Below are 16,585 nucleotides of genomic sequence, written 5' to 3' on the forward strand. Positions count from 1 at the left end.
ATGAGGGTCCCGAGCGGAAAGATTGAAAAGTAAGCAAAAGATTTAAAACGGAAAAATTATAATTATGGAAAGACAAACAGAAGAGATCCAACACACTCACAACTGGTGTTCTTGAAGAAAAAAAATTAAATAATGGAACAGGAAACATATTTTAAGGTATGATTCTGGATAATATTCCAGAAATAAAAGACAATTCTCCCTGATAAATGAACATATCATATCCCAGAAATAACATAAAATGATGAACATCAACATATTTCTTGTGTCATCGCTGATCTTCAAAAATTAAGGAATCATCTGGGCATTTAGGCAAAAAGTTCAAAAAAAAATATGAGGATAAAAGTTCAGACTTGTCCACAGCTACATTCAATGCTTAAATGCCCAAAATGTCCTCAAAGAAATAAAAGAGGAATCAAAACTTTAAACCCAGCCGAATTTTTATTCAAATAGCCAAATATTATAAATAGTCAAGAACTCAGAAAAATGTTACCCAAGCTCTTCCAGTGGATAAACTTAAGAAAAACAATAGGCAAAAGTGGGAAACAATGAAAAACAATTATTGGTAAACTTTAAATACATTTTTACTGTAAGAGGAAAACTAAAATAATTATAATAGCTACAGAATGTAACTCCTGACAATGTATAAATAACAGAACTAAAAATCTGGCAGGGAAAGGAGGTGAGAGGCACTGTAAGTTAACTGTTAGCACCTTTTAAAACTGATAGTAAAGAGAATTTAAATCTCCAAAGATATACAAATGGTTAATGAGCACATGAAAAGATGTTCAACATCTTTAGTCATCAGGAAATGCAAAGCACATCCGCGATGAGATAATATTTCACACCTCCTAAAATGAACAGTAACAAGTGTTACAGAGAATGTAAAAAGGCTGGAATTCTCATACACTGCTGGTGGCTGGTGGGAACATAAAATGGTAGACACTTTGGTAAACATACTGGTGGTAATATCTTCAAAATTTTAGCATAAATTTAGCATACAACCCAGCAACTGGGTTCTCCTAATGACTCAGTGATTCTATTCCTAGGTATCGCCCCTAAGACAGATGAAAACTTATGTCCACGTGAAGACTTGTATTTATGCAGACGTTCATAGCTAAAAATAGTCAACAAGTGGAAATAATCCGAATGTTCATCAAATGATGAATGGATAACCAAATGTGGTATATCCATATTCATCAACAAAAAGAAATGAAAAGCCCAATCACGTGACAACATGGAGGCATCTCAAAAACATTTTGCTAAGTGAAAGCAACCAGATGTGGAAGACTACACAGCATATGATCCTACTTGTATGAAATATCCAGAAAAGTCAAACCCATAGACAGAAAATGGCCGCCTGGGGCTAGGGACAGGACCTGGGAGTGACAGCGAAGGGCCCAGAGATGGAGACCTTTTGGAGGATGATAGGAATGTTCTGAAAGTAGGTTACGGCAATGATCACACAACTGTAAGTTTACTAAAAACTTTATACACTTAAACAGGTCAAAGTTAAATATCATACTCAATAAATTGACACACACACACACACACACACACACACACACACACAGATATTCTTATGAACACACACACAGAACCTCTCTGGAAGGACGAAGAGGTAACTGGTAGGAGAGCTGGCTCGGCTGAGGCAACCAGCCCAAACTCAGGAGTGAGACGGACTTAAGACTTGCCTTTCACTGTTTACTTTTTTGGACCTTTTAAATTTTGTACCATGTACACACACACACACACACACACACACACATCTTACCTTATTAAGAAGTAATTAAAAGATTTTATAAATTTCATCTTCTAAGACAACATAATCCTGCTGGCTATTCAGCCCCATTTAGAACATGAAATCTAATGAATGCAATCACAGTAAAGGGTGACAATTATGAAAACAAGCTGACAAAGAGGAACTTTTCACAAGAGCTTTTTCTTTCAATTTTAAATATAAGTCACTTATAAATACTAAGTTAAGAAAAACTCAAAGAAGGTGGTTATTCACAGGAAAAGGCAAAAGATTGTGCATTTGCCATTTTGTGGGGACAAAAATCAGCTATGTCAGACATCCAGGAGCGCAAAGGGCAAAGGGTGTGTTCTCTTCACCAGCTCTAATTCATTTGGCTCTTCCTTTAGGAGCCAGACACTGCCAGGTGACAAAGCCACCTTGTGTTCCTGTCTCCCAGGGAGCCACAGGCCAGGAGGTGGCCCCTGGGGACAGGGAGGGAGGAGGTACCAACCCCCTCCTTCACCCTCCCCCAGCCCCGCCGCCGCCGCCCAAGGCTGGCAGCCCCACGTATCTCAAGAGCACAACCGGCCAAGTTTGGCTTTTCACAGGGACTTAGATAAGGGGTTCTGAGAAAGTTCAAAACAGCTATCTCTGCGGATAGATTTGCTTATTTCAGAAAAGTCTGAGAGCAAAAGAACTAACTGCAGATCAGCTGTTTTACATCAACCAGACACTTCAAAAAGGCCAGAGATTGTTCGGCCTGTTTGATCATTTGGGAGAAGACCAGAATACTGTCTACAAAGAGGGGTGCCCCATTTCACCTGCAAAGTAAGGAAAAGAGAACGAAACTGCAGAGAAGCTATATAAAGATGATTTTCTTCAGTCTTTCCTGTCTATCCTTAAAAAAAAAAAAAAAAAAAAAAGAAAAGAAAAAAATTAAATAGGCTATCTTAAATACCCCTAACAAATCTCTGGAAAGTACTTCAAGGAAAACTGAGAGCAGAGGAGAACTTTTCTCTTCTCATAGAAGTTATTTCGAAAGTCTACTTTGAACCATACCCTATTCTACTCAAAAACCTGAGTCCAATCAATACCAAGTTAAACGTGAAAATTCCCAGCTAGACATTTCAACCATTTGCCCTGGTTTCTCAACTTGTAAATAAACTGTTTCTAATCCAACTGGACTCTGCTATTCAATCCACCTGCATTTTCCTGGTGCCGTGATGTTGCTGTTGTTTCTCCCTCCTAAATGGCCATCTTCTCTACCTGGCATCTCCTCCAGAAAGCCTTCCTGACCTACTCTTTCAGGAAAAAACTTTATTTTCCCTGGGTTTTGCTTAATTCTGACTTGGAATTCACTTGCTTCCCAGGCCTTTCTCCTCTTTTCCTGCAATGTCAACCAGATGGCAAGTCCAGAGGCGCCAGAAAGGGTCTGGCTGCATTACCTGGAAATGTGACGAGAAGTGCTCTTCTCGTGTTAGTGCAAGAGACCGCCCTAGGCTAGGACTCAGGTACTTTGAGAACTTCAGGCAGTCATGTATCCATTCTAGCCGGCATGTTCCCCGCCTGGGAAATGGAGAGAAAGCCGACCACCTCTGGCAGGGCTTCTTAAAATGTGGTCACAACTCTGTGGCATCAGCATCACCTGGGAGCTTATTAGAAATGCAAATTTTTGTCTCTGCAGGTGCACTGAATCAAAGGCTGGGTGGGACTAGCATCTAGGCTGCAACAAGCCTTCCAAGAAGTTCTGATGCAGCTCCAACCTGATAACCCTCCCCGGGCCCCAGTGAGGATTAGGTAGCATAGGTAAATCCACCTGACACACATTGAGCACTTACTTGATTAGATAACTTCATCAAGAAAACATCTCTCTTCAACGGTTCACACATGCACCAAACATAGTGAGTGCCTGATTTTGTCAACAGCTCTTGGCAAGAAAAAGCAGCATTTTTTCCTATCAAATTTTAATCTATACTCCAATCTTATTCTAAAAACTTTTTAAATTGTTAAAAATACACAAAGACAATTTAAGAATACTTTTGTTTCCATTTTCACTGATTTATAGGGCATATTTCCTCTATTAAATAGATAAAAATGTGTAGAATCAAGTAAAAGGTACTAGAAAGAGAAGATTCTTTTAGCCCAGTAGAAAAATCAGAAAACCAGAAAGAATTCTCCAATCATTCACATTTTATTGATGTCAATTTCGTGATGATTCTGGAAGTACGAAATTAAACTTTAGCTCACCCCTCCATTCTACCTCTAAGTAAAAGGCCAGGGTAAACAAAATGTAAGGAGATAGGTGGTCTTCTTGAAGCAAGAAACCAGCTTGCAGCCTCTCACAATTCCCCCTTTACAGTGCCGCTGCAGTGTAATCAGGGGCTGCGTTTCCTAGGCTACAGTCAAGCTCATTCTACTTCACATAACATCATTTCCATCCATTCACTAAAAAAAATCCTCTCTCTTTGTCTTCAGTTGACATTGATCAGCCTCTCCAAATATTTGTGGAAAGCACCTAACTCTTGCCTCACCCATAATAAGGATGCAGTGTATTACTGATTTGCTTACTAAACGTCTTTGAAAATAACAGACTGCTTAAAGTATACTACCATTCAAGTGTCACAATAATTGAGGTCATCATCATTAACAAGCATTAGGAGGACCTATTATGTTTCAGCAACTACACTTAACACTACATAGGACACAAAGCAATAACATGGCACCGTTTGGTTTGTCTTTATGCGATATATAATCTATCAGAGAAGAGAACAGGTAGTTAAAGATAATGTTGAAGGCAACTTATTTACTCCCAACACAGGTATACTATGTGAACTTTAAAAGCTACAGAAACGGAGGATGCTACTTCACTGAGAAGTGGGAAGTCATCTGGTCCTTGGGAAAAGGCTAACAATTTTTAAATAGCCCTGAGGGCAAATGCAACAGTGTGGATAAAATACACATTCTTGCTGAAGTTCCTTCTTGCAATAATAAGGAAATGTCTGCCATGTGCCAGGGGTTGTGTCACTGATGGATAAGGACTAACAGAGGCAAGAAATTAGTGAAAAGAATATGAGGAAGGAAGGTAGGTGAGAGGCAGATTTTGGTCGGCCTGGAATAACAGGCCAAGGAGTAGGAGGTTCATCTGATGGATCAGAAGGAGCCGCTGTGGCTTTTAAGACGAGGTGAAACCCTGCAGTTTTCAGAAAAAATTTGACAGTGAGGTATTGGCTGGGTTACGACACTGGTGAGTTAGGAAATATCTGTAATATCCCATGCAAGAAAGGAAGGTGGTGACAATAAGGATGGAGGGAAAGGAGGAGTAATTTGGGAATACCGTGACATTAAGAATCTTTACAAAATAATGACATACTAGTAAGTGGGGGCGGGGAACAAATCCAGAATTTAGATTTAAGACAGAACAAGGAAGTGCTGCGAGGTCCAAGCTGTAGCTGAGTGAAGGCCGCTGAGGGGCACGGAGACTATCCAGCAACACCATAAAGGTCACTGCCTCCATTTCTTCAACACTCACCATTCCTCAGCGCCTTGCTACCACCTATCAAATGCTTCCTCCAAAGTATGACATTGGTAAGCTGAGCACAGGGGCCTGAGGTTCAGGAAAGGGACTTCATAAGTCATCCACACGAGAGTGAAATGACACTGTGACAGTGGGTGACATCTTGAAGAAGCTGGAAAGAGTACAAAAAGAACCAAAATAGTAGCCTGGAATGCATGCCAACATTGATGAGCGGGAAGAGGAAGAAGAATCAGCGAAGGAATCACAGAGTCTCAGAGTTGCAGGGACTTCGGAGAATGTCTATGACAACCTTCTCCCTGATGGATGAATCCCATATTTATAAAAGACTGAGCCTGAAAAATCCATTCTAAAATCATAGCATAAAGTCTAAAAAGCAGGATTATCAACAGCCAGAGGCTGAACCACAATGCTGTTGGGGCAACAAAGAGAATGAGAATTAGAAAAGTTCATTCACTAAATCTGGTATGATCAGGTAGTCACTGGTATGAAGAGAGTGTCAGCTGAGAAATGGAAGCAGAGGCTAGGCTGATTATTAGTAATGCTGATAGCAAATCATCTGCACTAATATTTTTTTAACAGACTTGTTTTTTTAGAGCAGTTTTATGTTTCCAAGAAAATACAGGAAGTTCCTAAATACCCTCTCTCTCCCCGCATACAGCTTTTCCTATTATTAACATCTGGCATTAGTATGGTACATTTGTTACAACTGATCGACCAACAGTGACACATTATCATTAACTCAAGTCCACAATTTACATTAGGGTAAACATCACTCTTTGTATTGTACAGTTCTGTGGGGTTTGACAAATGCCAAATGTCGGGCATCTGCCATTATAATATACAAAATAATTTCACTGCCCTAAAAATCTCCTGTTTTCCATCTATTCGTCCCTGCTCCCCTACCCCATTCTGTCCCTTGATAACCACTGATCTTTATTCTGTCTATATAGTTCTGCCTTTTCCAAAAGGTCATATGGTTGAAATCATACAATAAATATGTAGCCTTTTCAAACTGGCTTCTTTCACTAAGCAATATGCACTTAAGATTCCTCCATGTTTTTTCCTGGTTTGACAGCTTTTTTATCGCTGAATAATATTCCATTGTCTGGACGTATCTCAGTTTTGTTATCCATTCACCTAGTGAAGCACCACCATGGTTGCTTTCAGTTTGGGGCTACTCTGAAATGCTTCTCAGTTACAGAAATGGGAGAGTGGAGAGTATAGATGTTCCCTCCAAAGGCAGTGGCTTAGTCTGAGGCTAGAAATGAGAGGCAAGCCCACAGGCTTAGTGAACAGAAACTGGGCAACCAATTTCCGGCTCAGTCAAGCGCATATCTTGGCAGGTAATTCAGCATATCTCATAGCCTATAAGATAACTCTGCTCCTTTACTTCATGAGAAAAATGACAGGACTTAAATAACTAAAAGTGTTTCTGGAATCTAAAAGGCATTAGGTATTTTCCTTAATAAACTACAAAGCATTATTAAATTCTTTTTCAAAATACGTCAGGATGTTCCCAACAGCCTCATTATTAAATAAGGAAGTCTTCAGTAAAAAGTTATCCCACATTCTATCATTCTTTGCTGAAGTTTCAAACGCTGTGGAAATGATGCTTAAGAAATAAATGCTTTAAACGTGTCCTGCATCCTGTATAACATTCTACTGACATATATCCTGGAGTGAGTAATGGCACTATTTCATACAACTTTAAGAAAAAAGAAAGCATTTGCTAAAGCTTACCAAATCCAATGAATCATAAATGACAAGGCTTCCCTTCAGGGTGGGAAAAGAAAGGCAATTTCTATTAAATCATTAAAGAATAGACTATTAAAGTCTCTCACAGCTTCAAAATTGTTCAAGAAATAAACTAGGTAGTATTATCACAGACCAAATGATACAATAAAATACACCAGAAGAGTAAAAGGTATCACATCCTGGAATATTTCCCCTAGAAGTAATTATTAATTAAAACAGTGAATAGTCGAGGGGAAAAAAAGTACATAACAAAAACGTCAAACTCCTTGTGAAGAACTTTAAATGTCAATCTGGTTAATAAATAAGGTATTTAATTAAACGATGTTGTCCATTAAAAAAATTAACAATTATGAATAGCACAGGTTTGCTGTGGATTGCTGAAAGGGAAGAAAAAAGACTTAGATGCTATCGATTGTCCACCAGGTTCTAATCCTAATTTTTTTTTTTACATTTCTGAGTGTACTGTAAAATTAACTTAACCTTTCCTGGATTTTAGGCTTCTCATGCATAGAATGTGGAAAAATATAACTTATTATTTTAATTTAATCAACACTTATTTAGTACTTTCTACAGCAGAGCAGGCCCTACAAGCTTTAGAAACACTGACTTATTTAAACCTCATAATCACCATTAAGTAGATGCTTTTATTGACCACTTTTACAGATGAGGAAACTGGGGCAAAGCGTTTAGTCAACTTTCCCACGGTCAGCCAGCTGGTAAAGTGGAAGATGCACGACCAGATCGTAGACAGGATGGTCTTTACTACCATGCCAGGGGCCCTCCTGGCTCTCTAGATAATCTCTAAAATTGTCACCCTCTCTAGTATTCAGTGACCTTATGACTCATTCATTTTAGATAAAATCACAGTCTCCACCAAACCTCTCACCTTTTCTAGCACAGAGATGCCAATCAAGGTACTGTAATAATCACCCGTTTAAGCTACTGAGGACACCAATGGGAGAAATCCATCAAATAAACAAAACGCTTACTGATTATTACCAGACATATAAAGAGAATGGTATACTGTCTTTTCATGGTCCTAAATTATGAATTTTTTAAATGTCTTAAAACCTTTCTTCTGTGAGAAAGAATTTTTCACATCTATTCATTCATGCAGTGGATCAGAGCATTCACGGAAAACCAGAAAAAGAAAGGCCTTCTGATGTCCATTTCCTGTGCCTTCTTGCCTCATGCAATCAGTAAGGCCCTACGACAAGGCTCCAGAAGCCCTTAATGAAGTCTGGGTTCTTAGAACTAAAGATACCCAGTGTACAAAGGCACTCTCTTAAAAGCAGTTAAAACTGCAGAGCTTCATGGGAGACTGAGACACACACAGTAGACACAACCGAGCAAAGTCAAATAAAGCCTCAGGGTAAAATAAAGGTAACCCTTCTTCTCCCAAAGCAAACACTCAAGTTCCCATGGAATAAACTGCTTGATCAAAACATAGACAAACCAGATACAGAACTCATCCACAGACGTAAGCCACAAAAGAGAAAAGCTGACAGTGAAGTGAGGTTGAGGAATAAGTTCCAGATCACTCTCCGGCTCAAAGGACAAGTCATGTGTGAAATGAGACGTCAAAGTACAAGTCTTCCATTTCTGTGACTGTTGAGAAATACAAATGATTGTGATTCAAATCATTGCATTAATAACAGGTACTGCTGATTAAGCATTTATTTGCATTATTTCATTTACTACTCACAATTCCACACAACCACCATATGGGATTGGCACCTAGAGAACAAAGTCTGACTGGGAGAATCTGTGGAAAACTAGAGTGCCAACAAGGGGAAAGGGAACCCCAAGAAAGCTCTCAGCTGAAGGCCACGTCCTGTTCTGATCCTTCCCAATGGGGTCTCCCGCCCTCATCCACAGCACAACCTAAAAGTGGTGCTACCAGCTCTGTTTCCCAGATGGAGTGTCTGAGGCTCACACACGTAGCAGCCAAAATCTAGAAGGCACCAAAATTCTATTATCTACCCAAACAAGCCATTAATTAAGGAAATACTAACCTACCCAGTACAATAAATAAGGGCAGAAACAACAAATTCTAGGCAGCAAGAAATGGCAAATAAGAAACATACATTTTCTTGCAGTATACTTTTCAAATAATAAAAATTTTGCTGGATCATAAAAATTCACTTATAACAGAAGTTCTGTGTATATGGTCTACATTCTCAGATGCACAAAATTTGAAATGAAGAACAAAGCAAAGCTTGACCAATCATTTGTAAGCTCAAATACTCTGTGTTATGGTACTGGTGGAAGAAAAACGTTGTTTAAAGTCACTAAGAATATTCTTAACATTGAAAATGTAAATATAAGTATATGGTGACCTACCAAAGTCCCACGGGGAAAAAAATGTATTATCCTCTACACTAATATAAGCAAAAAGAATGAACAAAGTTGTTATCCAAAGAATTTTGAAACTGACAAGAGGATACAAAAACACACTAAGAATAAGTAAAAATTAAACAACAAAAAAGTATTATCACATGTTACAGAAAACATAAAAAGACCAAAAAAAAGAAAACTAAGAAAATAATTATGGAATTTTCCTTTCCCCCAAGTTTATATAAATAAATAAGCCTGGGAAAATTTTCCAAACTTTCAAAAGATAAACAACCTTTTCTTTAAAAAGAAAGTTATATTCTCAAACTCATTCTACTTGAGCCCAAGCAAAATAATATTTTAAAAGAAAGTTATACTCAAAAATTCTTAATAAAGTTCTACTAAAAGTAACAAAAAAAAATACAAAAAGAATACCTACTATGACTAAGTAAAAGTTAAACTGGGAATTCTGAGATAGAATAACCCATGGTAAACTATCCACTTAATCCATGATAACCAGAAATGATAGTATGAATCATAAAGTAACTACTAGATATCAAAAAAGGCATTCAAAAATTGAATTTTTGAATTCCTTTTTATTAATACTCTTTATTTACATGAGCACTGAATAGTAACTGGTAGTAGATACACCAAAATAGGTTTTCTTTGGGAGGTGAGATTATAAATAATTTTTATTTTTCTTCTTTGGAGAAGGTTGAAATGGAAACCCACCTAAAGCCAGTAAGGAGAGTCTGGCCCTCTGTAGGACGAATGGCAGAGAACCTTTCTTGGTCAAAAGAGAAAGGCAGACATGCATGCCTGTGAGAAATATCCAAAAGAGCTGCCCAGTCATTCTCCAGAGCAGATGACAAGAGTTCTAGAGAGGCCCCCATCACCACCAGGCGAGAGAGGTGGGCCTTCAGGGGTAGGTTAAACTTGGGTCAAGTCAGGGGACATACGGCTGCCCATCTACAGGGGCTGCCATGAACACTGGGTCCAGCGGTTGGGTAAAAGAAACCACAAATATAAGCTCCAACTCCACTGTGCTAAGGAATCTAACACCAATTTAAGGTCTTAGAGTTGTCACCATTTGAAAAACAGAAAAGTAAACTTGAATGTATATCCTCCGGAATTCAGACGTTTATAACTTGTCAGTGTACTTCAACAAGGATCAGAGAGCAGTGATCCTGCCTCTCAAACCCCTAACTCTCAGACATTAGTCTCCAATGCCCACTTTCACTTTAACTAAATAAAGCACACAGAAAAGCTATGTGTATTATGTATATCATGTATGTCATGTGTAATCAGGCTGCCTCTGAGTGACCACCTACAAAGGGCGACTGAGCTCGACTTCTGATCATCAACAGGGACTTATTTACATGTGGCACAGAGAGAACTCAACTGTGCTTTACAAGAAAGGAGTTTCAAAGTTAAAAATCCTTATTATGACCATTATAAACAATTATTACCATTCCAACATTATTTTATTTCTATTAAACCTTTTAAATTGCGATTAATAATTACCTTGATCAATCTTGATAACCAATCATGGTTAATTAGCAAGTTTAAAAACACAGAGGTAAATGGAGAGAAAACCCTGTTAGTGTTCAGAAGACTCAATATGGACGTTATGACAGTCTTCTTTAAATGAATATGTAAATTTTCTGCAATATAAAAATCCATGGAGAATATTTATAGAGCATGACAAAGCAATAGAAAATCTATCTAGATAAGCAGGCAATGAAACTAAAAAATATATTAATTTTATGTAGTTCCAGAATTTAAAATGCACTAAGGGACAATTGTCAAAATGGATTGTAATAAATAAGAGGACTTGGGAAACGAAGCAATGATCACTGTAAGTTAGGATGGGTTCATTAACCACAAATCAGGGCACAATCACCTCTTTGTCTGACATATTTCTACTCTGGGAGGTCAGGAGATTCTTAGAGCTGTAACATACCTGGATTTCAGCTAAGTGTTTGGAAGAAACGTTCATGAGATGGTTGTGCAATAGGTGGGAATAAGGGCCAGGTGACAATTTAGTTAAGTGAGTTGCTACTGAACAATATGCCCAAAGTTTTAAATAATTAAAAAACATCTCCTTAAACACTCAGTCCCCGCAAAAGGCCCCATCCTTGTAACTTATTAGTTATCTTTCATTAATTACTTCAGTGAAGGTTTTAATGGCATGTAAATCATATTAATGGATGACAAAGCATTAACAGAGAAATACCAGAAAGAAATTTAATAAGAATGTACCAAACACCCCACATTACATTTCTTTGCAGTGTACACCACCACTCTGACAGATTGCTCTAAATAAAGAAGTCAGCTGGCTGTTTCTACTTGAGCACATTTCTTCTGAGGAGAAATGAACAAATGTAAAAAGAACCTGTTTTCCTGGTGACTCAGCAACCATAATTACCAGAAGACAAGAGTTAGCAGCATGGCATCTTACTGTGAAAGATCCATCCATCCATCTATCCATCCACCCACCCACCTATCCACCCATCCACCTATCCACCCATCCATCCATCTGCAACTTGTTGCTTAGGTTAAAAAAAAAAAAAAATAGAGAAACACAGCCATCTTACAAAATCTATTTTGCCTGAAAAAATATCCATTGAAAATTAGAGGGACAGAGCCCTTTCTTATTACTTACAGGCATACTTCTCTGGCTTCATTGTTTTTCTCATCAGTTTAAAATATCTACCTATATTCAACAGTTTTTCTTAAAATGGAAAAAGATTTTTTGGAGATGTTTCTTTTTATAAGCAGAAAAAAATTAAAACTCAATGTTACTTTGCTGGTGTTGATGGAAACGGAATGAAATTCATCTTAGTAGTCTATAGAGTATGAAAAGGCTATATTCTAAATATTTACTCCCATATTAATGAATATTTGGAACCTAAAAAGCATTTTCCACTGTTACATGGTGGAAAGGTCCTTGAGCGAGCCTTGGGAAACCCATTTCAGCACAATAAAGTTTACCAGCAGTATGAGCAAGATCTAACTACTTTCTATAGTTTCATTTCTATTGAAAAGTATATTCTGTAGCCCAAGTCAATGTCCCCAAGACTCACCTCCCCTGTTTCAGAGACTCCTAAGTCTGCTCCACTAGGGGTAGAGTAGTAGAGAGGAGCAGTCAAGGAAGTATCTTGGATGTTGAGAATCCTTGCAGATTCTCAATGGTTAGGAGGGTCAGGGGTTCTGCAGGTCTAAGCTCCTGGAAGCAGGAAGAACTGGGACCACTGTGAGGAACCCAGCAGTACAGTAGAATCAGAGGTTACCATGACAGCTGGGGAAGAACTGGAAGTTCCCATAATGCCTCCAACAGTTTGGGGTGGCTGGGAGTAAAGGTCTTGGCCATGCTGTGTGTGTCAAGTTTTTACTCTTAGGGAGGGCTAGGGCCCAGGTGGGTGACAGAGCCAGGAGCCCAAATAGGGGAAGTGGCAGAAGGTCAGTGTTTGTATAGAGCATTTGTGATTGGTATTCTAGAGTTAAGGACTGCCTGTAACAATTTTTAGTGATCAAAGAAAAAGAAAAGAAACCATATGCTATGGACTGAATTGTATTCCCCTACCCAAATTCATATGCTAAAATAAAGCCCTAACTCCAAATATGGCTGTATTTGAAAATAGGGCCTTTAGAATTAATTAAGGTTGAATGAGCTCATCAGGGGAGGTCCCTGCTCAGATAGGACTAGTGATCTTATAATAAAGGAAAGAGAGAACTCCCCTCCCCACACGCACCCACCAAGAAAAGACCATGTGAGAACACAGTGAGAAGGTGGCCATCTACATGCCAGGAAGAGAGCTTTCGCCAGGAATCAAATGAGCTGGTATCTTGATCTTAGAATTCCCAGCTTCTAAAACTGTGAAAAATACATTTCTGTTGTTCAAGTCGTCCAGTATTGTAATGGGCAGCCTGAGCTGACTAAGACACTATAGTTTATGTATCTACTTCAAATATCATGTTATGTTATCTATCAATTACCTGGCTGAGAAGGAAATGGACTGTGCAAATCTACCAGTCAACCTTGATTTTGCCTCTAATACAAAATAAACATATACAGAGTTAAAGACTTTGAAGTAAGATCTTCTTTGAGCATTGCTTTATAATAAAAGTATCTCTAGAAAGAATAGCCTATGAGAAAGAGAAATTTTCAGTTTTACCATTTATTAAGATGATATAGAGGTACACCATAGGAAGATAATCGATTTTGTTCATATGTCAAATGCAAAATAACCTTGCCAAAAGGAGACTACTGTAAAATATTTTTTAAAAAATAACAAAGGAGTGAAAATTGCTTTAATCTCACCACCACTGCAGATACCTAGGCATTGCTAAGCAACAATTCTTCAGCAGTTCAGCTCAAAAAGAGAAAAGCTAATATAAAGGCTATGACAGGCAGGGTCAAGAAAACCAAAGGGACAGGGACAAGAGGGAATAACACAATGGTAACGGGCAGAAGACAGAACACAGAGGGCAAACCTCAGCCATCAAATGCAGGTATTTCTAGTAAAGGAAAGACTGTCTAATACGAAGATGAAGAACTTAGCTAAGAAAGAAAAAAGTAACTAGGATTCGATAAGATTCACCCCAAAGGCTTCTATTAATAGAAATTACAAATCTCAGCTGTTGTTCCTAAATTCCTGATAATATGCTAGCTATATTTAAAATATTTTCTGGGGAACTAAAAATAAAAATTCAAAATACATCTATTATAAAGGCCTCAAACTAGTTTTTACATTAAAAATTCAACTATGCTCTACTTGAGAAGTCTTTGTAATCTTCATAGCAATGTGTAAATATTCTGTGTATTGAATATATAATTTTAATACATTTGGTTAGGGAATTGCTATTCTTATGATTTACATAATCTGGCTAACTTATCGGTTATTCAAATCCTTGTCTGTATGTCTTATTATAACACCAGGTGTCATAGCAGAATCTTTAATTATTCTCACATGACCAAAAGCAGTTACTGTCTATCTGTCACAATGACCAATGTGTGGCAATAAATGAACGGGTATCGTAAACTTGATCTAAAGTAGCCAATGGTAATCAAGGTAAACACTGTTTACTTAAAAATGAAAAATTAAAGGCCTTAAATATAATTTAAATGTTTTTCTTGTAGTGTTTGATAATTAAAAAACAAAACTTGTTTCTGATCATCACAACCTTCAGAAGCCTGCCTCAGCTGCCCCATCTACCCTCCTGCTCATCTAAATCTTGCTCCTAGTTAACGAGCACACCTCCATCAGCCAGTACCCAGCAGGCTATCCAGCCCTTGTCACTCACTGGGAATGTGATGGTAAGTGGCCCTGCATCACACAACAGGTAGAAGAGAGGATACTCCGTCTACCACCCCATGCGAAGATGACATAAGTCTGACACCCACAGTGCTGGCGAACCTCCATGTGCCATATCAGTTTGCAGCCAACCTGGAATTTCAGTGTGAGAAACAACCTGGTGCAAGATGCCCATGCTTTTCCCCACCACACTAAGGTCAAGGCCAACTAAAGAATTAGTCCAGGCCTACTTGTTTTATCTTGGATATCCAGAGCATCCCTGTTTAACAGTCCTACTAACTTAGTCAGGGACTCACTCTAGGAAGTGGGGGGGGAGGGAGGTCAAGGTCCTTTGAAGGGCATTAACTGTGGCCAGCTCAGCCTTCTCTGTCCTCATAGGCACGGACAGGCCCTTAAGTAAAATTGGGCAGTTCAGGAAGTAGTCAAGGTATGAGGGCATTACCACAAACCTTTAAGATAGCTTAACCTCACTTTTTTATCTTGAAACTTTATTCATTCAATAAATATTTAACGGGGCTTCTTTCTTGTAGGAACTGTTCTAGTCATTCAGGATAGAGCTGTGAACAAAATGGAGTCCCTGCCCTCACTGCCACACCAGAAGAGGCAACACACCCAGAAGGATAACCGACAGCCATGTTCAAACACTGCCAACTCATGTTTAGAACAAACACTACACCCACTGGAGGGACTTTAGAGCTTGGAGAACATTTGCTCTCACAGCTTGAAATACCACATCTGAATACTTTCCTCCTCAGGATCTTTATTTTATTTTTTTGCAAGCCACAACTAATTGTCTTAAGGATTCCGTCGACTCCCTAAAGAATGTTTGACACACGTATGATATGTCGTATTAAATAGAATGACGTAAATAAAGGTAAAGGTGGTAGACAAAAATTAAACAAAACTTTGGTTATAGGCATTACATCGAAAAGAGGAAAATGAGAGTAAGAGAACTAACTTTCCATTTCTCCGTCAGACCTCTCCACTAGATTATTTGAACAGCCAAGTGGCTTTTGCAAATACAGTCTCCAGCTCCACACTTTAGTCCGTCAAACTGCCCAGATTAAAGTGTTTTTAACTCAACTACAATTATGTTGCTCTCTTACAGAAAAGCCTTCCATAGCTCTCCAATACTGACGAAATTGAATAAATTATTTAGACTGATATTCCAGGTCTTTCCTTTACCTTTCTGGACTTTTCTCTATTTCTCCTTGAGATACATAGTCCCCTTTTCCTACCTCTGCCTGGATCAGCCTTCTCCAAATCTCTACCTGGCAACATTTTGCTCTTTTATCGAAGATTATCTCAAATGCCACACCCTTCATGAAATTTTTCCTGTTCCTCTCCATTTAAGTGCTCAGAGCATACTGTATTTCTCTTCTGGAACTTATGTTACAATAATATTTTTACATTTAATTGGGTGATCACATCATAGTTTAGACATTCACATATCTGAATGTGTTGAAAGAACAACAATTACAAAAGATAAAGCTCACAGAAAGACATAGGGAAGCGATATAATCAACAAGAATGATGAATGAGCCTATAAGTAAACTTATAAGGCACTACCTCAAAAAATTAAACAGAATTACCAAATGATCCAGCAATTCCACTTCTGAGTATATATCCAAAAGAAGTGAAAGCAGGGATCTGAACAGATAGTTATGCACCCACAGTAGCATTATTCACAACAGCCAAAAGGTAGAAACAATCCAAATGTGCCCATCAAGAGATGAGCAGATTAAACAAAATGTGGTTTATACATACAATGAAATACCATTCAGCCTTAAAAAAAAGAAGGAAATTCTGACACATGCTACAACAGGGATGAACCTTGAACTAGGCCAGACAGAAATGGATAAATATTGTAAGATTCTTCTAATATGAAGTACCTAGAAGGGGCAAATT

The 16,585-nt window shown here is 38.2% G+C and overlaps 1 protein-coding gene across 2 annotated transcripts in view; it reads right to left on the reverse strand.

The window, feature by feature from the left end:
* Positions 1 to 16,585, reverse strand: part of FARP1 (FERM, ARH/RhoGEF and pleckstrin domain protein 1) — a 280,577-nt gene that overhangs the window by 230,096 nt on the left and 33,896 nt on the right. Inside the window, exon 1 of one of the 2 annotated variants that reach the window (XM_023532430.1) lies at positions 5,265 to 5,408. The exons of the other annotated variant lie outside the window; for it this stretch is intronic. The gene's annotated coding sequence lies outside the window, so the exon portion shown is untranslated. Of the gene's footprint in view, positions 1 to 5,264; positions 5,409 to 16,585 lie in introns of those variants that run through there. 2 annotated transcript variants of the gene reach the window in all.

The sequence above is a fragment of the Pteropus vampyrus genome, unplaced genomic scaffold (assembly GCF_000151845.1).
Source record: "Pteropus vampyrus isolate Shadow unplaced genomic scaffold, Pvam_2.0 Scaffold83, whole genome shotgun sequence".
Lineage (NCBI taxonomy): Eukaryota > Metazoa > Chordata > Mammalia > Chiroptera > Pteropodidae > Pteropus > Pteropus vampyrus.